The 22,849-nt window shown below is 50.8% G+C and overlaps 1 protein-coding gene and 1 non-coding gene across 2 annotated transcripts in view; both read left to right on the plus strand.

The window, feature by feature from the left end:
• Window positions 1-22,849, plus strand: part of naalad2 (N-acetylated alpha-linked acidic dipeptidase 2) — a 232,795-nt gene that overhangs the window by 121,732 nt on the left and 88,214 nt on the right. The window lies entirely within an intron of this gene.
• trnal-uag lies at window positions 18,216-18,297 on the plus strand. Its single transcript has one exon. It is a non-coding gene; the product is annotated as a tRNA-Leu (tRNA).

Raw genomic sequence — 22,849 nt, forward strand, 5'->3', positions numbered from 1 at the left:
CATGCCTGGCAGTACCTTGGAGATGTACATAGGTTACCAATAAATGTTTATGTTCAACCATACAAGCCTCTTAGCGAGATTACAGACAGCCTTATGATGTGGTGGCAGTGAAGGATGGACCCCAAAATCCCAGAGAAGCTGGAAATGGTGGCAGCTGAAGTTCAATGCAGAGAGGTGTGAGGTGATGCATTTTATTAGGGAAAAAATGGACAGACAATATAAAATAAGGGGTATAATTCTTAAAAGGATTCAGGAACAGAGCGACCTAGGTATATGTGTGCATAGATCATTGAAGGTGGCAGAATGCATTAAAACATGTAGTATCCTGGGATTTATTAATAGGAGCGTATAGTACAAGAGCAAGGAGGTTATGCTGAACTGATACAGGACACCAGTTAAATCTCAGCTGGTGTACAGTTTTGGGGCCAGAATATAGGAAAAATGTGAACACATTGGAGAGTGCAGAAGAGTTTACAGAATTGGGTGGCCAGGAGAACAGTGGTCAGCTCCAGGGACTCTGATTCAATTCCAGCCTCGGGTGACTGTGTGGAGTTTGCACTTTCTCTACATGTTTGCATTGGTTTCCTCCGGGTGCTCCAGTGTCCTCCCGCAGTCCAAAGTTATGCAGGTTAGGTGGATTGGCCATGCTAAATTACCCCTTAGTGTCCAAAAGATTAGGTAGGGTTAGTGCGTTATGGGGATAGGGTGAAGGCATGGGCTTAAGTAGGGTACTCTTTCCAAGGGTCGGTGCAGACTCGATGGGCCAAATGGCCTCCTTCTGCACTAGAGGGATTCCATGACTCTATGAAAGAATAGTTCCAGGGATGAGAAACTTCAGTTATGAGGATAGAATGGAGAGGTTGGGACTGTTTCCTTGGAGAGAAGATGGCCAAGAGAAGATTTCACAGAGATGTTTAAAATCATGGGGATACTGGACAGAGTAGGTAGGTAGAAACCATTCTTGCTTGTAAAAGGATCGAGAATGAGAGGGCATAGATTTAAAATGATTTGCAAAAGAAGCAAATGTGATGTGAGAAAATACTTTTTTTCTGTGCAGTAACATTTCTGTGATTCTGTGAAGGAAGGCAGAATCACAAAGGATGAAAAAACTAAAGAAACTGAAGCCTGACCTGGGTGAAGTTTGACTAACTTGAAGATGCAAATTGAGTTTGCCTTTTAAAAAAAACCTCCATTTCAGACATGGAGGTTGAAGGACCTGGGGCATGTGGAGGATCATCTAGGAATTCACAAAAGATTGATAGCAAAAAGGCAGAGAATACTCAACTGTGCAGATGAAGGCAGCACTTAAAAAATCACCGTCTGTATATTTCCTTGATTTAAAAAATCCACCTGATGGCCTAGGCTTCTTGGTTTGAATGTTTCCTGCCGAATTAGTCAGTTTTCCAGAGCCTGCAGAGATCCAGCCTGCACAGGAAAACCAAAGAGAAGAAATAAAAAACAAAGAACAAAGAAAAGTACAGCACAGGAACAGGCCCTTCGGCCCTCCAAGCCTGCGCTGACCATGCTGCCTGTCTAGTCTTAAGTAGTCTAAATAGCAGCTGAGGGGGAAACTGAATTTAAGAGGTATTCATTCATTGTTATGATAAGCGTCCATGAATAATAAATTCAAATTGCCAGACCAATTTAGACTAAGGAAAGGTGTGATAATAGATGTTTTGAAAAAGATTTTGCGGATAATGGGCCCCCTGGCATTGTCAGGGTGGCACCCAGGCTGCCCTGGCATCATTGCAAGGCTGGTAGTGTTGTGGTGCCTGGTGGCATCTGGGGAGTTCCTGATCGCCTGGGAGACCCCCCCCCCCCCCCCCCACCACCACCACCACCAAGTGTCATTACTCCTGGTCCACAATTGGAGATCACGGCGCCCAGTCGGGGTCTCCGAGGCGAGGCCTTGCATAACTTCAGTGCATACAAATTCAAATGAGCCTAAACCTCACTTGATTATGCAAATCTGATTCATAGTGAAGGCAAGAACCAGATCGTGATGCCGCGCACAATATCATTAGATCTTGCGAGGCGTAACGAGCATCGTAAATCACACGAGAGGCCTCTCGCGAGATTTACCAGCCTTGCCACATCCCGAGTTGGGCCCGTTGTGCCCGTTGTCTTTGCTGAAAATCTCAGCTCTGCGGTGCAAGTCATCAAGGCTTATGTCCAAGAGTTGCAGAGTACTTTTATGGAGGATTTGGAGACATACGTGGAGGTCCTTGTACTTGAGAGAGCAGTTTTCCTGAGGGTGGTCAGTGTTGTCGGGGTCCTGCTGCATGGCTTGTCGTCAACCGTGAAGGCTTCAGGAGAAGGAGACCCAGGGGTATTCCCCTGGGTCCGACCCCTGGCGAGAGGTGGTCAAAGTGTTCCCGAGTTAAGTTTGAAAATTAGCTGCCATGTTTCAGTAATCTTGATCTGGAGGCTGGCTGTATCAGATTCACCGGCACTCTTCAAGGCCAGGGATCGGTCTGGCCCACCAATCATTGGCCCTGTATTGTCCTTTACTGATGTTTGTCGTGAGGTGTTGAAGATAGCCGAAACGGTTGAGCCATCCTCTCTGGCCAGGGCCTAGGCAGTAGACTGCCTGAGTGCTGGTGAAACAGCATGGTGAAAGTAATGATGTCTCTTGCTTTCATCGTCGGAACCCTTGAGAGATCGTGAAATGTGCTCATTGATCCTTCTTCATTCTTGGCTTTTGCTTTCATTGTGTGACCGGGAAGATAGATAGATAGAGAAAGATAGAGAAATACAGCCCTTCGGCCCACGATGTTGTGCCAAACTTTTGTCCTAGGTTAATCATAGAATTTTGGACACTAAGGGCAATTTTTCATGGCCAATTCACCCAACCTGCAAATCTTTGGACTTTTTATTTTGGATGTTTTTATTTTGAGGACAGTCTGCCGCTCGGCTGTTATCCTGGACATTACACCCTGTGATCATGTTGTTGTTTACTTGGTACTGTCTTTTCCTCTCCAGGGGAATGTGAAAAATGGGTGCGATGGCCTGTACTGTTGGTTACCCTGATTTAGGAATTGGGATTTGTGCACAGTTTTACTCCTAATTGTAATGATTGTAGTGTCTTACAATCCTTGTGATAGGGGAAGCGGGTGTTCTTCATTATCACCCTGTCTGGTTTAAAAGCAAGATGAGTGGAGCCTCAGTGGGTAGAGGGGTGGAAAGATGGGGTTGGTAGGGTTAGTTCATCCTCACTATGATTGAGGATAGCGGCCCTCAGTTAGAGCTAGTCCGTTTTGGGGTTTATTTGTAGATTTAAATTTAAGCTTGCCTGAGGATTGAGGATGAGAGTGGCCCTGGATATCCTTTAAAGCCCTGGGGATTTCTTTTTTCCTTTTCATTGTGCTGTTCTTGGTTCTGGTCTGGCCCAGTGGATTGGGCGGGGCAGGAGGGCCAGCCCTCCCTCGCAAGCTGCCCTATTGATCGGTGTCTTATTGGCTCTTCTTCTGGACTGGGATCCGCTCCTGGTTAGGGTTAGAGCGATTATCCTTTCTCTCCTTGTGTGAGTGGCTGTGGTGCCTTGCCCTGGGTGGGGAAGGTGTATGCAGGCTCAGAAGCGTGTTATGCTTTGTAGTTTTGTGGAAGGTCCTGGGGACATAATTTCCTGAATTTTCATGATGGATGGTGCTTGGCTTGGCAAGGCCTGGCTGGTATCATGTTGTCCCCGAGGATTGGAAAGAGGACTTTGAGGGGGACCCAGAGAGGCTGGATTTTGTCACCGGGTGCATGAAGATTTGAGGATAGGCTGAGCGATGTACCCACTAGATATCCTGGGGCAGGATTCTCCAATAATGGGGCTATGTCCCCACGCCAGCGTCAAAACATGGGCGTTTCACTCTGGAGTGATTCTCCAATTTGCTGGGGGCTAGCAGGGTCCCGGAATGCTTCTCGCAGCTCTGGCTGTGGATACTGGGCCCTGCACATCCGGTCGGGAGTCCGCGCATGCGCACGGCAGCGTCCTGTGGCGGTCGCCTATTGCGACATGGCAGACTCAGCCCGCGGAGCGGCACCAAAAATGTAGGTCCCCCGAGATTGCGTGCACACGCGGATCGGTGCCGCCCGATCGATTGCCTGATGAACTGTGAGCCTCCCACCCCCCCGGCAAAGGAACCCCTGCCATCCACTAGGGCAACCGACAGGCAAAACGTGGTTCGAACCCACCGTCGGGAACTCGGCCAGTTGTCCTCGCAGAATCGCCACGGGGGCCTCTGTCAGTGGCCCCCTACCTGCGCCGCATAGACTACGCGTGCACAATTCGTGCTGATTCTCCGGAGACCGGAGAATCGCGGGAGCAGCATCACGCCGGATTTCGGCGTCAACACCCATTCTCCGCCCCCCGCGCCGATCGCGATTTTGCCGCGGAGGCTCGGAGAACCTCGCCCCCTGTTTTTATTTCTCTGGAGGGAGGTGTGATTTCCCCCTTATTGACTGGTGGCTGACTCTCCTCATTGGTATGCCTCAAGAGAGCACCTTGAAAGTTTGGGGTGTGGGTTAGTTGTTGATTCCTTTTTTTCTCTTCCTTTTTATGTATGGTATTATTTTGTAACATGTCAATTTCTAAAATGTAAAATCCTAATAAATATACTTCTTTAAAAAACTGGGAAGGTTATTAGAGGCATCTTCTTTGTGCTTCAAAGATGTAACAAGCCAAGTGGATAATGGTGATCCTGTAGGTGTGGCATATCTGGACTTCCAGAAGGCATTTGATGAAGTGCCACACAAAAGGTTAATACACAAGGTAAAATCACATGGGAGTAGGGATAAATTATTTGCTTGGATAGAAGACTGGCTAACTGACAGAAGGCAGAAAGTCGCAATGAATGGGTCCTTTTCTAATTGGTGAGATGTAACTAGTGGGTGCCATAGGATTTGGCCCTTGGGGCCCCAATTATTTGCAATATATACTAATGACTTGAATGTAGGGATATAGCCAAATTTGCAGATGACACTAAACTAGGTGGTATAGTAAGTTGCAATGAGGGAATAAAACATTTAAAAATTCAAGTGGATAGGTTAAGTGAGTGGGCCAACATTTGGCAGATGGAGTTTAACGTGGATAAGTGTGAGGTTATCCATTTTGGTCAGAAAAATAGAAAGGCAACTTGTTATCTGAATGAAGAGAAACTTCAGAGTGCTCCGGTGCAGAGGGTGGGTGCCCTCGTGCATGAATCTCGGAAATAGTGCATACAGGTAATAGGGAAGGCAAATGGAATTTTGCCCTTTATAGCTAAAGGGATGGAGTATACTAGTAGGGAACTGAAGAACCAGCTTTTAGAGAAGATTCAGCAATGTTCAATACTCCAGGAATAAGCAAAGAGGTACAAGAAAGAGACTGAAGAGCTGAAGAACCAGTTGCATGGGAGAAGGCATTGTGAGGAAAAGCCACAGGTTTCCAAGCTGCGAGCAGATAATGAAGCCATGAGTTGCACAATTACAGAACTGAAACAAGTTGAGACTTTGATGAAGAGGTACATGTCTAACAGTAAAACCAAAATGAATGTCAAGGGCAAAGCTCTGGTGCAGATGGAGAAAAAGACGATGAGAAGAAGGTCAAAAAATGAAAATCTGATGCTGAAGCTCAAGGTGTGAGAATAAAAAGCATTGGTTGTTTCCAACACACAGAGCAATTGAGTTGTTTGCAAAATGAAATGGCTGAGATTAAAATCAAGAACCTGGAATGTCAATGAAAAGTTGAGCAAGAGAAAGTCAAAGTTCGCACAAAGGAGGGTGAAGAGTCTGAAAAACAACTATCAGAAGTAAAATGAATGAATGTGAGCTTGAAGGATAGCACAAGGGGATTAGGCTCTGCTAAGGAAAAGCTGTTCAGAGAGTCAACGTTTGTGAACGAAAGATGACTTTGCCAATGTAAAAGGAGAACTGAGGGGAACACTGGAGTGTCGCTCACAGGACGTAGAACACTTGAAGAATATGGAAGATGAGCTGCACAGTTGGATAGAGCAGAACTTGACTGTAAAATGCAGATAACTGAGACAAAGGCAACAGAACTCACCAGGATATTTGCTGATCTAAATGAAAAGATGAGTTGGTCTGAAAAGAAAATCTGGAAAATAAGAGAGTAAACAAATATTTGGGAAGAATTATGAAACAAGTGGAAATGAAAGTTAAATTTTTGACTGTAAATATATTTGTCTAAGGACTTGGGGAGGGGTGTAGTTTAAGAGTGTTTGGGTTAATGTGGAACTGGAGAACAGTACCTCCCATGGTATGATGCAGAGAGTCACGTAGTCAACATTGTGTAGAGTCTGGAAGGAGAAAGGATTGGACCACTTATGGACAGTGGGGGGAATCTATATGTTAACAAAGAAAAGTACAGCACAGGAACAGGCCCTTCGGCCCTCCAAACCTGTGCTGACCATGCTGCCCATCTAAACTAAAATCTTCTACACTTCCTGGGTCCGCATCCCTCTATTCCCATCCTATTCATGTATTTGGCAAGATGCCCCTTAAATGTCACTATCGTCCCTGCTTCCACCACCTCCTCCAGCAGCGAGTTCCAGTAACCACTACCCTCTGTGTAAAAAAAATTGCCTCGTACATCTCCTCTAAACCTTGCCCCTCGCACCTTAAACCTATGCCCCCTAGTAATTGACTCCTCTACCCTGGGAAAAAGCCTCTCTCTATCCACTCTGTCTATGCCCCTCCTAATTTTGTAGACCTCTATCAGGCCGCCCCTCAACCTCTGTCATTCCAGTGAGAACAAACCGAGTTTATTCAACTGCTCCTCATAGCTAATACCCTCCATACCAGGCAAAATCCTGGTAAATCTCTTCTGCACCCTCTCTAAAGCCTCCACATCCTTCTGGTAGTGTGGCAACCAGAATTGAACACTATACTCCAAGTGTGGCTGAACTAAGGTTCTATACAGCTGCAACATGACTTGCCAATTCTTATACTCAATACCCCAGCCAATGAAGGCAATGCCCCGGCCAATGAAGGCAAGCATGCCGTATGCCTTCTTGACTACCTTCTCCACCTGTGTTGACCATTTCAGTGACCTGTGGACCTGTACACCCAGATCTCTCTGACTGTCAATACTCTTGAGGGTTCTACCATTCACTGTATATTCCCTACCACACTTACCAACTTTTACAGATGCACTATAGAAAGCATCCTATCGGGCTGCATCACAGCCTGGTATGGCAACTGCTCGGCCCAGGACCGCAAGGAACTTCAGAGAGTCGTGAATACCTGCCAGTCCATCACACAAACCTGCCTCCCATCCATGGACTCCATCTACATCTCCCGCTGCCTGGGGAAAGCGGGCAGCATAAAAAAGGATCCCTCCCACCCGGCTTACTCACTTTTCCAACTTCTTCCATCGGGCAGGAGATACAGAAGTCTGAGAACACGCACGAACAGACTCAAAAACAGCTTATTCCCCACTGTCACCAGACTCCTAAATGACCCTCTTATTGACTTACCTCATTAACAATATACCCTGTATGCTTCATCCGATGCCAGTGCTTATGTAGTTACATTGTATATCTTGTGTTGCCCTATTATGTATTTTCTTGTATTTTCTTGAATTTTGTTTAATTCCCTTTTCTTCCCATGTACTGAATGTACTGAATAAATACTTTTCACTGTACCTCGGTACACGTGACAATAAACAAACAAATCCAAACAAATCCAAAATCCAGATCTGCATTAGACGTTCCAAAATGCATTACCTCACATTTGTCCGGATTAAACTCCATCTGCCATCTCTCTGACCAAGTCTGCAAACGATCTAAATCCTGCTGTATCCTCTGATAGTCCTCATCGCTATCTGCAATTCCACCAACCTTTGTGTCGTCTGCAAACTTACTAATCAGACCAGTTACAGTTTCCTCCTAATCATTTACATATACTATATAAAGGTCCCAGCACTGATCCCTGCGGAACACCACTAGTTTTTGATTTGATTTGATTTATTATTTTCACATGTATTAGTATACAGTGAAAAGTATTGTTTCTTGCATGCTGTACAAACAATGCATACCGTACATAGGGAAGGAAGGAGAGACTGCAGAATATAATGTTACAGTTATAGCAAGGTGTAGAGAAAAGATCAACTTAATACGAGGTAGCTCCATTCAAAAGTCTGATGGCAGGAGTGAAGAAGCTGTTCTTGAGTTGGTTGGTACGTGACCTCAAACTTTGGTATCTTTTTCCTGATGGAAGGAGGTGGAAGAGACTATGTCCGCGGTGCGTGGGGTCCTTAATTATGCTGGCTGCCTTTCTGAGGCAGCGGGAATTATAGATGGAGTCAATGGATGGGAGGCTGGTTGCGTGATGGACTGGGCTACATTCACAACCTTTTGTAGTTTCCTGCAAAAGTTTCCTTGGGCAGAGCAGGCTCCATACCAGGCTGTGATACAACCAGAAGGAATGCTTTCTATGGTGCATCTGTAGAATTTGGTGAGGGTCGTAGCTGACATGCCAAATTTCCTCAGTCTTCTGAGAAATTAGAGTCGTTGGTGGGCTTTCCTAACTATAGTGTCGGCATGGGGGAACCAGGACAGGCTGTTGCTGATCTGTATACCTAAAAACATGAAGTTCTCGACCCTTTCTACTTCATTCCCATTGATGTAGACAGGGACGTGTTCTCCACTACGCTTCCTAAAGTCGATGATAATCTCCTTTGTTTTGTTGAAGTGAGGGAGAGATTATTGTCGTCCCATCAGTTCACTAGATTCTCTATCTCATTCCTATACTCTGTCTGGTCATTGTTTGAAATCCGACCCACTACGGTGGTGTCATTAGCAAATTTGAAAATCGAGTTGGAGGGAAATTTGGCCACACAGTTATAGGTGTATAAGGAGTATAGTAGGGGCTGAGGACACAGCCTTGTGGAGCACCGGTGTTTAGGATGATCGTGGAGGAGGTGTTGTTGCCTATCTTTACTGATTGTGGTCCGTGGGTTAAAAAGTTCAGGATCCAGTCGCAGAGGGAGGAGCCGAGGCCAGGGCCACAGCATTTGGAGATGAGTTTCGTAGGAATAATGGTGTTGAAGGCTGAGCTGTAGTCAATAAATAGGAGTCTGACATAGGTGTCTTTGTATCTAGATGTTCCAGGGTGGAGTGCAAGGCGGCGTCTGCTGTGAACCGTTTGCAGCGGTAGGCAAACTGTAGTGGATCAAAGCAATCTGGGAGGCTGGAGTTGATTCGTGCCATGACTAACCTTTCGAAGCACTTCATGATGATGGATATCAGAGCCACTGGACGATAGTCATTAAGGCACGCTGCTTGACTTTTTTTTGGGACAGGGATGATGGTCATCTTCTTGAAGCACATAGGGACCTCAGATTGTTGTAAAGAGAGGTTGAAGATGTCCGCGAATACCCCGCCAGCTGATCCACGTAAGACCTGAGTGCTCGTCCTGGTACCCCATCCGAGCCAGTGGGTTGACCTTCGAGAAGGCTCTGATGTCTGCAGTGGTGATCTCAGATACAAGTTTATCCTCTGGGCTGGAGGGCTCACTCTCGCTGACTACTTGCTCAAAGCTGGCAGAGAATGCGTTGAGCTCATCTGGACGGGGTGCGTTGGAGTCGACGATTTTACATGCCTTCAATCACAGCACTCCAATCGGAAAAGCACCCTTCCATTGCTACTCTCTGCCTTCTATGACCTAGCCAGTTCTGTTTCCATCTTGCCAGCTCACCCCTGATCCCATGTGACTTCACCTTTTCTACCAGTCTGCCATGAGGGACCATGTCAAAGGCCTTACTGAAGGCAATATAGACAACATCCACTGCCCTACCTGCATCAGTCATCTTTGTGACCTCTTCGAAAAACTCTATCAAGTTAGTGAGACACGACCTCCCCTTCACAAAACCATGTTGACTCTTGTTAAATAGGTCCATTTGCTTCCAAATGGGAGTAGATCCTGTCTCGAAGAATTCTCTCCAGTAATTTCCCTACCACTGACATAGGGCTCACCGGCCTGTAGTTCCCTGGATTATCCTTGCTACCCTTCATAAACAAAGGAACAACATTGGCTATTCTCCAGTCCTCTGGGATATCACCTGAAGACAGTGAGTATCCAAAAATTTGTGTCAAGGCCTCATCAATTTCCTCTCTAGCCTCCTTCAGTATTCTGGGGTGATAGGTTGACTTCCGGGCGGCGAGCGAGGAGGTCGCAGGGAGAGGGGCTCCCGCAAGCGGTGGACAGCAGGAGGAACAGCCCCCCCCCCCCCCGACAGGCCGGACGGCGGAGGAGGAGCGCCGGCGGAGGAGCCGGAGCGGGAGCCGAGGAGCCGGAGCCGAGGAGCCGAGGAGCCGGAGCGGAGGAGCCGAGGAGCCGGGGCGGAGGAGCCGAGGAGCCGGAGCGGAGGAGCCGAGGAGCCGGAGCGGAGGAGCCGAGGAGCCGGAGCGGAGGAGCCGAGGAGCCGGAGCGGGAGCCGAGGAGCCGGAGCCGAGGAGCCGGAGCGGGAGCGGAGGAGCCGGAGCGGAGGAGCCGGAGCGGCGACAGGGGGGCCCAACAGCAGCAGGTCCACCCCCTCTCCCTCCCCCCCCCCCCCCCCCCCCCCCACGCGGGCCAGGAGCGGTGCGGCGGCGGCGGCGGCCCCTCTTCTCTCCCCCCCCCCCACGCGACCCAGGAGCGGTGCGGCGGCGGCGGCCCCTCTCTCTCCCCCCCCCCCCCCCCCCCCCCCCACGCGGGCCAGGAGCGGTGCGGCGGCGGCGGCCCCTCTTCTCTCCCCCCCCCCCCCACGCGGGCCAGGAGCGGTGCGGCGGCGGTGGCCCCTCTTCTCTCCCCCCCCCCCACCCCACGCGGGCCAGGAGCGGTGCGGCGGCCCCTCTTCTCTTCCCCCCCCCCCCCCCCAGCCAGCACCGGGGACCCCCCCCCCCCCCCAGCCAGCAGCGGGACCCCCCCCCCCCCCCCAGCAGCAGCGGGGACACAACCCCCCCCCCCCCCCCCCCCCAGCCAGCAGCGGGGACACAACCCCCCCCCAGCCAGCAGCGGGGACACAACCCCCCCCCCCCCCCAGCCAGCAGCGGGGACACAACCCCCCCCCCCAGCCAGCAGCGGGGACACAACCCCCCCCCCCCCCCCAGCCAGCAGCGGGGACACAACCCCCCCCCCCCCCCCCCAGCCAGCAGCGACCACCGGCCCACTCGCCCCCCCCCCCCCCCCCCCAACTGCTGTGACCACCACGTGGCAAAGACAAAGGGACTCTCTCTCCTGGTTGAGTGGGGAAAAAAGAAAAAAGAGACTTGTATTTCTGTTCTTCCCAAAAGAAAACTGGTAAAGAGAAAAGGGGTAGGGGAAATAAATTTAAAAAAAAATAAAAAAAAAAATATATATATATATATATATATACATATATAGATATATAATAATAAATAAAATAAAATAGGGTGCGGAAAAGGGGGAAAAAGAAGAACAAGGAGAGAAGAAAAGATGAAGGGGAAGGGGGAGAAAAAAGTGCCAGAAAGGAGCCAAGAGAAAGGGGGCACCGGAAGTAGACTGGGCAAAGGGAAAGCCAGCTCGGGCGAACGAGTCAACACGCGAAGCGGCGGGAAGGATGCTTCGCCGCATCCAGAAGAGCTGGACGGGCGGGCAACCTCTCCCCTGGGGTTAGAGGGGGGCGTGAATTGGAAGGAAGCCTTTGCCGAGGTGGTGAGGGAGCAGCTGCAGGCATTCAAGGCAGAGTTAAAAGCAGACGCAGAGGCCGCAGCACAGGCAGCAGTGACCAGGGCCATGTCAGGGGTGCAGCAGGTTCTGACCAGATTGGAGAAGAAAGTGGATGCCCAAGGGAAGATACTGGAAGCCCAAGGGAAGATACTGGAAGCCCAGGGGGCAACCATTAAAGAGCTGGAGAAGGCAGCGACTGACGCGAGCGACCGGGTCATATCCCTGGAGAGGGGAATGGTGAAACTGAGTGCAACACAGGGGAGCCTGAAGGGCAGGGTAGACGACCAGGAGATCAGCTCGAGAAGGCAAAATATCAAGATAGTGGGCCTGCCAGAGGGGATAGAGGGTAGAAATCCCACAACATTCGTGGCTGTGATGCTGGGCTCCTTAGTGGGGCGGGAAACTTTTCCCACCCCACCGGAAATGGACAGAGCTCATCGGTCACTGCGCCCGAAGCCCAAGGAAGGGGAAAAACCGAGAGCAGTTATAGCCAGACTGCACCGGTACCGGGATAGGGAGACAATCCTGCGCTGGGCCAAGGAGAATAGAGCCTGCAATTGGGACGGGCACGCCATCCGAATCTACGAGGATTTTGGAGCGGACATAGCTAAGAGACGGGCGGAGTTCAACAGAGCGAAAGCAGCTCTCTATAAGAACAAAGTACGTTTTGGTATGCTGTACCCAGCAAAACTCTGGGTCACATACCAACACAAGGAATATTTCTTTACAGCCCCTGCCGAGGCGAATAGATTCGTCGAGGAGCACGGGCTGGAAAAACGCCATGGGAAGTAGGGACGAGGGGCCCATGGCAAGGAGACACGTCATGCCGACGGGGGGGTGGGGAGGGGCGAGGCAAAGCCAGCCCCCTCCCCCCTGGCAGAAACACCCAGAACGGAAAACAACCCAATGCCCTAGGGCCCGCTCCAGGTGGGAGGCCAGGCCCCGGCACGAGGGAACGGGAGTACTGGAGAGGGGAGAGGGGAAGCGGGACAGCAACCTCCGAGAGGGGAGCCACCGTGCTAGCAGGAAAGCTAGCGAAGGGGGCGCGCAACAGAGCAGGGCCGCAGCGCACCCCCAACAGGGGGGAAGGCGCCAGGCAGGGGAGGGGGGGGATCACCCATCAAAGGTGGGAGAGCAAATGGGGACAGGAATGGGGGAGAGAGGGGCAATGGAGGGGTACACAGGGGTATCCCCGAAAGGGATAGAGCGGGGGGGGGGGGCACCCGGGGGGCGAGAGACCAGGGAGGGGAAACGCAGGGACGAAGGGACAAAAGAGGCCAGTAAGGGAATAGGGCCACAAAGTGCCACAGACAAGGGCTCGAAACAGGGAACTGCTGCAAGCACCCACCCAGTACGGTCTGTGGGTGAAGGGGCCCCCCGGAGTGCAGGGGACTTCCCGCGTGGCGGACACAAAGTGGACGGCCATGGCGGGTGTCCCCGGGACAAGGGGGAACCCCGGAGCGCAGGGACCCGACCGCATGGGGAGAGCAGTGATAGTGGACATCCTGGACGGCCCCCTAACATAGGGAAACCCCAGAGGGCAGGGGCGCGTCCACCGGACAAATATGGTTAACCCCACAGGAGCAAGGGGGCAGAAGCCCCCCACCAGAATAGTCACCTGGAACGTAAGGGGACTTAACGGCCCAGTGAAGAGATCTAGAGTCCTCACCCACCTTAGAAACATGAGGGCCGACATAGTCTTCCTCCAAGAGACGCACTTGAGGGAGCAGGACCAACTGCGGGTAAGAAAGGGCTGGGTGGGACAAACCTATCATTCCTGTTATGGGGCAAGGGCCAGGGGGGGGGCGATCCTGATTGGCAAGAGGACAATGTTTAGGGCGACAAAGACGGTTACGGACCCAGGGGGACGGTATGTCATGGTCAGCGGGGCCCTGGATGGGGCGCCGGTAGTTCTAGTTAACGTGTACGCGCCCAACTGGGACGACACGAGCTTCATCCAAAAGACCATGGCAGAAATCCCAGACATAGCGACGCACCGACTAATCATGGGGGGGGACTTCAACTGTGTACAGGACCCAACGACGGACAGATCAAACCCCAGAACGGGGAAAACCTCAAACATGGCAAGGGAACTCAGCCACTATATGGAGCAGATGGGAGCAGTAGACCCCTGGAGATTCGCCCACCCGGGGGAGAAAGAATTCTCTTTCTTCTCCCCAGTACACAACGTGTACACCAGAATTGACTTCTTTGTGGTGGGGAAAACGGTGCTTCCAGAGATAGACAAGGTGGAATACTCCGCAATTGTGATATCAGACCACGCTCCACACTACATGGATGTGCGGCTAGAGACGGGAAGGGCCCAGCGCCCCAAATGGAGGTTGGACGGTGCCTTACTAGCTGACAAGGCCTTCAGCGAAAGGATAGCGCAGGCCATAGCGGAGTACACTGAGATCAACCAAAACGGGGAGGTCTCACCCTCCACGTTCTGGGAAGCGCTTAAGGCCGTACTAAGAGGGGAAATCATAGCCTACAAAGCGCAAAGAGATAGGGAGGAAAGGGTGGCTAGGCAGAAGCTGGTCGACTCCATACTGGAGGTAGACCATAAATACTCCGAGGCCCCGACTGTAGAACTCCTGGCGGAGAGAAAAGAATTACAAAGGAACTTTGACCTGCTCTCCACCAGGAAAGCAGTACACCAACTCCGCCAGGCACGCGGGGCCCTATACGAACACGGAGACAAAGCCAGCCGCCTGTTGGCCCACCAGCTGAGAAAGCAGGCAGCCAGCAGAGAAATTGCGCAAATCAGAGATACCAGAGGCACGTTGGAAACAGAACCAGAGAAGATTAACAAAACCTTCAAGGCCTTCTACCAAGAGCTGTACACCTCAGAGCCCCCAACGGGGAAGGCTGGGATGAACCGGTTTCTTGACGGACTGAACATACCAGTTGTGGGAGAGGGCAGAAAACGGGATCTGGAAGCACCACTAGCACTGGGAGAGATCATGGAGAGCATTAGCTCCATGCAGGCGGGGAAGGCGCCGGGACCGGACGGATTCCCGGCGGACTTCTACAAAAAATTTGCGACAGCGCTGGCCCCGCACATGCGGGAGATGTTCACAGACTCGCTAGCTAGGGGCACGTTGCCACCCACGTTAGCACAGGCCTCAATCTCGCTGATACCTAAGAAAGACAAAGACCCAACGGAATGTGGGTCATACAGACCCATATCTCTGCTGAATGCAGACGCCAAAATACTGGCCAAAATCCTAGCCAAAAGGCTAGAAGACTGTGTACCTGAGGTGGTCACAGAGGACCAGACGGGCTTTGTCAAAGGTAGACAGCTGACCGCGAACATCAGGCGCCTGCTGAACGTGATAATGACCCCCTCCGGGGAGAGAACACAAGAGGTGATCGTCTCCCTGGACGCAGAAAAGGCCTTCGACAGAGTCGAATGGATATACCTCATAGAGGTACTGGAGCGGTTCGGGCTTGGAACAGGGTTCACAGCTTGGGTAAAGCTCCTGTACAACGCTCCCATGGCGAGTGTACAGACCAACAATACCAACTCCCAATACTTCCAGCTGCACAGGGGCACCAGACAAGGATGCCCACTGTCCCCGCTGCTGTTCGCACTAGCAATCGAACCGCTAGCAATCGCGCTCAGGGCAGCAAAAAATTGGAGGGGGATCCGAAGGGGAGGTAGAGAGCACAGAGTCTCACTCTATGCGGATGATCTGCTCCTCTATATCTCGGACCCACAAAGCAGCATGGACGGAATCATCGCGCTCCTGAAAGAGTTTGGAGCCTTCTCGGGCTACAAACTCAACATGAGCAAAAGTGAGATCTTCCCATTACACCCGCAAGGGGGGGGGGGGGGGGGGGCAGCACTAAAGGGGCTGCCGTTCAAACAAGCCCGACATAAATTCCGCTACCTGGGGATCCAAATAGCCCATGACTGGAAAGGGATCCACAAATGGAACCTCACCAGCCTGACGGAGGAAGTTAAAAAGGACCTGCAAAGATGGAACACACTCCCGCTCTCCCTCGCGGGGAGAGTTCAGACGATCAAAATGAACGTACTGCCCAGGTTCCTCTTCCTGTTTAGATCCATTCCGATCTACATCCCCAAGGCCTTTTTCAAAGCGCTGGACAAACTCATCATGGCGTTCGTATGGGGGGGTAAAAATGCTAGGATCCCAAAGAAGGTCTTACAAAAAACAAAAACCAGGGGAGGGTTAGCCCTCCCGAATCTACAATTCTACCACTGGGCAGCAACAGCCGAGCGAGTAAGGGGATGGATCCAGGAGCCAGAAGCTGAGTGGGTGCGTGCGGAGGAGGCCTCCTGCATGGGAACCTCCCTCCGGGCCCTCGCCACGGCAGCACTCCCATCCCCACCCAAAAAACACTCCAGCAGCCCAGTGGTGACAGCCACCCTCCAATCCTGGAACCAACTGCGGCAGCAACTTGGCCTGACCAAAATGTCGAACAGGGCTCCCATCTGCAACAACCATAGGTTCAAACCAGCACTGACCGACGCCACCTTCAAAAGGTGGAGGCAGGACGGGGGGACACTGACAGTCAGGGACCTATACACGGACGACAGGATCGCAACACTGGACGAACTGACAGAGAAATTTCAGCTAGCTGGGGGGAACGAGCTACGGTACCTGCAGCTCAAAAACTTCCTACGAAAGGAGACAAGGACGTACCCACAACCGCCACGACAGACACTACTGGAAGACCTACTGGACGCAAGTATCCTAGAGAAAGGGAACTGTAGTGACATGTATGACCGACTGGTAGATAGGGACGACACCGTACTGGACGCAACAAGGAGGAAATGGGAGGACGACCTGGGGATGGAGATCGGGTGGGGACTCTGGAGCGAAGCACTGCATAGGGTCAACTCCACCTCCACGTGCGCAAGGCTCAGCCTGACGCAACTAAAAGTGGTACATAGAGCCCACTTAACAAGAACCCGTATGAGTAGGTTCTTCCCGGAGGTGGAAGACAGATGTGAACGGTGCCAAAGAGGCCCGGCCAACCACGCCCACATGTTCTGGTCCTGCCCCAGACTCGTGGAGTACTGGACAGCCTTCTTCGAGGTAATGTCCAAAGTGGTGGGAGTGAGGGTGGAGCCATGCCCGATAGTGGCGGTCTTCGGGGTTTCAGAACAGCCAGATCTATTCCTGGGGAGGAGGGCGGATGCCCTTGCCTTTGCCTCCCTGATCGCCCGCCGTAGAATCCTGTTTGGCTGGCGGTCAGCAGCACCGCCCAGAGCTGCGGACTGGCTGTCCGACCTCTCGGAATCTCTCCAAATGGAGAAAATCAAATTTGCCATCCGAGGGTCGGACGACGGCTTCCACAGAACGTGGGAGCCATTCATGCAACTGTTCCGGGACCTATTTGTGGCCAATGTACAAGAGGAAGAATAGTCGGGGGAAGGTAGCGGGAGGGGGGGGGGGCTACAGGTTCGTTACGGGGGTTCGATGGCTAGCTAAGGCCCAAAACCAAGCTAAATAAACATGTTGAGGGGGGGAGGGGGGGGGGGGCGCAGTTACTACTACGAAGATGCTTACCTGTAAATATGTATGTTAATTTTTGCGTGTTTGTTTTTGTTTGTTTTTTTTTCTCTCTCCTAACAATTTGTAATTTGTTCAATATAAAATACGAAAACTGAATAAAAACATTTATAAAAAAAAAGTATTCTGGGGTAAATCCCATCAGGTCCTGGGGACTTATCTACCTTAATATTTTTCATGACGCCCAACACCTTGCCTTTTTGGATCTCAATGTGACCCAGGCTATCTACACACCCTTCTCCAGACTCAACATCCACCAATTCCTTCTCTTTGGTGAATATTGATGCAAAGTATTCATTTAGTGCCTCGCCCATTTCCTCTGGCTTCACACATAGATTCCCTTACCTATCCTTGAGTGGGCCAACCCTTTCCCTGGCTACCCACTTGATTTTCATGTACGTGTAAAAAGCCTTGGAATTTTGGCAATTACTTTTCGTGACCCCTTTTTCGCCCCCCTGACTCCTTCCTTAAGTTGCTTCCTACTTTCCTTATATTCCGCACAGACTTTGTCTGTTCCCAGCCTTCTAGCCCTGACAAATGCCTCCTTTTTCTTTTGGACGTGGCCTACAATATCTCTCGTTATCCAAGGTTCCCGAAATTTGCCGTAATTATCCTTCTTGCCGGTCCTGAATTCCTTTCAACTGACATTTGAAAGCCTCCCACATGTCAGATGTTGATTTACCCTCAAACATCTACCCCCAATCTAGGTTCTTCAGTTCCCGACTAATATTGTTATAATTAGCCTTCCCCCAATTTAGCACATTCACCCTAGGACCACTCTTATCCTTGTCCACCAGCACTTTAAAACTTACTGAATTGTGGTCACTGTTCCCGAAATGCTCCCCTACTGAAACCTCGACCATCTGGCCGGGCTCATTCCCCAATACCAGGTCCAGGACAGCCCCTTCCCTAGTTGGACTATCTACATATTGTTTAAGAAGCCCTCCTGGATGCTCCTTACAAACTCTGCCCCGTCCAAGCCCCTAGCACTAAGTGAGTCCCAGTCAATGTGGTAGCGTGGCCGAGCGTTCTAAGGCGCTGGATTTAGACTCCAGTCTCTGCGGGGGCGTGGGTTCGAATCCCACCGCTGCCAGTAGAGTTTTTAGTTTTGACCATAGATGAGATTGAATACAGAGGGTCTGACTGGAAAAGAAGAAAAAGGGGTGACAATGCAAACGTGATCTGTTCTTGGGGATTGGAGTGTGTGGGGGATTTGAGGCTCTTCCACAGATCTGGTACTGAATCAAAACATTGGGCAGCACGATAGCCTTGTGGATAGCACAATTGCTTCACAGCTCCAGGGTCCCAGGTTCGATTCCGGCTTGTGTCACTGTCTGTGTCAAGTCTGCACATCCTCCCCGTGTGTGCGTGGGTTTCCTCCGGGTGCTCCGGTTTCCTCCCACAGTCCAAAGATGTGCAGGTTAGGTGGATTGGCCATGATAAATTGCCCTTAGTGTCCAAAATTTCCCTTAGTGTTGGGTGGGGTTACTGGGTTATGGGGATAAGGTGGAGGTGTTGACCTTGGGTAGGGTGCTCTTTCCAAGAGCCGGTGCAGACTCGAAGGGCCGAATGGCCTCCTTCTGCACTGTAAAATTCTATGATAACATTGGGGAAGTTGAAGTCTCCCATCACAACAACCCTGTTGTTTTTACTTGTTTCCAAAATCTGTCTACCTATCTGCTTCTCTATCTCCCGCTGGCTGTTGGGAGGCCTGTAGTAAACCCCCAACATTGTGACGGCACCCTTCTTATTCCTGATCTCTACCCATACAGACTCGCTGCCCTCTGAGGTGTCCTCCCGTAGTACAGCTGTGATATTCTCCCTAACCAGTAGCGCAACTCCGCCACCCCTTTTACATGCCCCTCTATCCCGCCTGAAACATCTAAATCCTGGAACGTTTAGCTGCCAATCCTGTCCTTCCCTCAACCAGGTCTCTGTAATGGCAACAACATCATAGTTCCAAGTACTAATCCAAGCTCTAAGTTCATCTGCCTTACTCGTAATACTTCTTGCATTAAAACATATCAGGCCACCAGACCCACTGTTTTCAGCAACATCTCCCTGTCTGCTCTTCCTCAGAGCCATGGTGGCCCTATACCCGAGTTCTCCCTCTATGCTTTCACCTTCTGACCTGTTGAGCCAGAGGAAATGGTGAGGTACTAAATGAGTACTTTGCATCAGTGTTTATCAAAGAAAAGGACTTTGTGGAAGATGATTCTTGGGTAGGGTGTGTGGGCAGTCTGGGTCATGTTGAAATCAAAAAGGAGGGGGTATTGGGTGTTTTAAAAGACATTAAGGTCGATAAGTCTCTTGGGCCGGATGGGATTTACCCCAGAATACTGAGGGAAGCAAGGGAGGAAATTGCTGGACCTTGCCTGACACCATTGTATCCTCATTGGCTACAGGTGAGGTCCCAGAGGACTGCAGAATAGCTAATGTGGTACCACTGTTTAAGAAACTAGCAGGGATAATCCTGGAAACTATAGGCTGGTGAGCCTCACGTCAAAGTAGGTAAATTATTGGAAAGAATTTTCAGGGACAGAGTATATACCCATCTGGAAACAAATGGACTCATTAGCGATAGACAGCATGGTTTTGGGAAGGGAAGGTCATGCCTCAGTAACTTGATCAAATTTTTTGAGGAGGTGACAAAGATGATTGATGAGGGGAGGGCAGTGGATGTTGTTTACATGGACATCAATAAAGCCTTTGACAAGGTGCCTCATGACAGATTGACATAGAAATAGACATAGAACATACAGGGCATAAGGAGGCCATTCGGCCCATCGAGTCTGCACCGACCCACTTAAGCCCTCACTTCCACCATATCCCCGTAACCCAATAACCCCTCCTAACCTTTTTTGGTCACTAAGGGCAATTTAATATGGCTAATCCCCCTAACCCGTACGTCTTTGGACTGTGGGAAGAAACCGGAGCACCCAGAGGAAACCCACGCAGACACGGGGAGAACGTGCAGACTCTGCACAGACAGTGACCCAGCGGGGAATCGAACCTGGGACCCTGGTGCTGTGAAGCCACAGTGCTATCTACTTGTGCTACCGTGCTGCCCTCAATTGGTACAAAAGGTGAAGTCACACAGGATCAGAGGTGAGGTGGCACGATGAATACAGAACTGGCTCAGTCACAGAAGGCAGAGGGTAGCAGTAAAAGGGTGTTTTTTCTGAATTGGAGGTTGTGACTAGTGGGGTGCGATTCTCCGACCCCCACGCCGGGTGGGAGAATCGCAGGAGTGCCGGACGAATCACGCCACGCCGCCCTGGCACCCGCACGCGATTCTCCCACCGCCCCCCCAAAACGGCGTGTCGTGTTTTGCGACAGGCCGCTCGGAGAATCGCCACTCCGGTCGAGCGGCGATTCTCTGGCCCGGATGGGCCGAGCGGCCTGCCTAATACGACCGGTTCACGCCGGCGCCAACCACACCTGGTCGCTGCCGGCGTGAACAGCGCCCGACCGCTGCGTGTGGGGCCTGTGGGGGGCGGAGGGAGCATCGAGCACCAGGGGGGTGCTCAGGAGGGGTCTGGCCCGCGATCGGTGCCCACCAATCGTCGGGCCAGTGTCTCTGAAATACGCACTATTTTCCCTCCACTGCTCCGCAAGATCAATCCTCCATGTCTTGCGGGGCAGCGGAGGGGAAGACGGCAACCGTGCATGCGCGGGTTGGCGCCGGCCAACCTGCGCATGCGCGGGTGACGTCATTTAGGCGCCGCCGGCCGCGTCATTCAGGTGGTGCCGCTTTGACGCAAGCGTCAAGGCCCGGCGCGCGGGATTGACGCGCTGCTGCTCCTAGCCCCCTGGGGGTGGGAAAATAGGGGTCGAGGAGCGGCCTCCGACGCCGGAGTGAAACACTCTGGTTTTCGCTCCGGCGTCGGCGCTTTGTCTCCCTTTGGGAGAATCGCGTCCGTGGTGTTCCACAGGGATTGATGCTGGGGCCTCTGTTGTTTGTCGTATACATAAACGCTTTGGAGAAAAATGTAGCTCGTCTGATTAGTAAGTTTGCGGATGACACTAAGGTTGGTGGAGTGGAGATAGTGTTGAGGATTGTCAGAGAATACAGAGGACATAAATATGTTGGAGATTTGGGTAGAGAAATGGCAAATGGAGTTTAATCCGGACAAATGTGAGGTAATGCATTTTGGTCTAACGTAGAGCAGAAATAAACAGTAAATGGCAAAACTCTTAGGAATATACAAAGTGAGAGAGATCTGGGCATGCAGGTCCACAGATCTTTGAAAGTGACCACACAAGTGGATAAAGTAGTCAAGAAAACTTGCGGAATGCTTGCCTTCATTGGACGTGGCATCGAGTATAAAAATTGGCAAGTCATGCTACAGTTATATAGAAACTTGGTCAGGCCGCACACAATTCTGGTCGCCACAGTAGCAGAAGGATGTGGAGCATTTGGAGAGGTGCAGAGGAGGTTTACCAGGATGTTGCCTGGTCTGGAGGGTGTTAGCTACGCAGAGAGGCTGAATAGACTCGGAATGTTTTCATGAGAACGATGGAGGTTGAGGGGCGGCTGATAGAAGTCTACAAGATTATGAGGGGCATGAATAGAGTAGATGGGCCGGCAATCTTCCCAGGGTGGAGGGGTCAGTCACTAGGGGGGGTTGGTTTAAGGTGCGTAGGGCAAAGTTTAGAGGAGACGTGGGAGGCAAGTGTTTTACACATAGGGTGGTGAGTGCCTGGAACGCGTTGCCAGGGGAGGTTGCAGAGGCAGATACATTAACGCTGTTCAAAAGGCATTGCGATAAATACACGGATAGGATGGATATAGAGAGATACGGCATTGCAAAGTGCTGAGGGTTTTGCCAAGGGTGGTATCATGACTGATACAGGCTTGGAGGGCCAAAGGGCCTGTTCCTGTGCTATATTGTTCTTTGAGATATTACCCATGCATGCTTGTGTCTTGGAGATGTATTTAGTTCTGGGTTACCAATAAATGGTTGATGTTCAACCTTACAAGCCTGTAGACCTCTTAGTGAGACATCAAACAACCTTGGAACAGTACCGGTAAATGGTTTGGAAGCACCCTTGCTCATCCAGGCCCCACAATAATGACTTAAAAACTGAACCTTTGCAGTTCTTCTATTTACTGCCAGTTAAACTAATTAGCCTAATTCTGTCCTAAAATCAGGGCCAAAGTGTCTCGTAGTACCCCCAATTTTCATATTAAAAAGGCAGTGTCTAAAAGGAATTGGTGTTTTTGCCACCAACAGTGCAGCTGTTTGGAAATGGCAGCAGCTGACATGTCAATGTTAGCAGTGAGCTATGTTTACTTGAGATGGCTAGTGCTTCATTAACTCTGTTTTAACTGGTTTGAATCTGCTCCAGTGACTGTAAAATCAGGAGCACCATGATTCAGGTGCATTGACTCCGCATCTGATTTTCCAATTTACACTCGTATCAAGTGAGATTCACATCGGCTGCACGGTCCCGAAAATTGAATATAAAGTTCACATGGATCCTCCTTGGCTTTAGAAGGTGACTGAGTAACACTGCATTAGATTTTTTTTATTTCTATTTTTTAAATCTTTTCATTGGCATTTCCCATATTTATAGATAGTTGTACATATACACATCAAATTTTTCTCGTTCTAATTTCCTTTATTGTACAGAGCAGTTTA

This window comes from Scyliorhinus canicula, chromosome 14 (genome assembly GCF_902713615.1).
Source record: "Scyliorhinus canicula chromosome 14, sScyCan1.1, whole genome shotgun sequence".
NCBI classification, from domain to species: domain Eukaryota; kingdom Metazoa; phylum Chordata; class Chondrichthyes; order Carcharhiniformes; family Scyliorhinidae; genus Scyliorhinus; species Scyliorhinus canicula.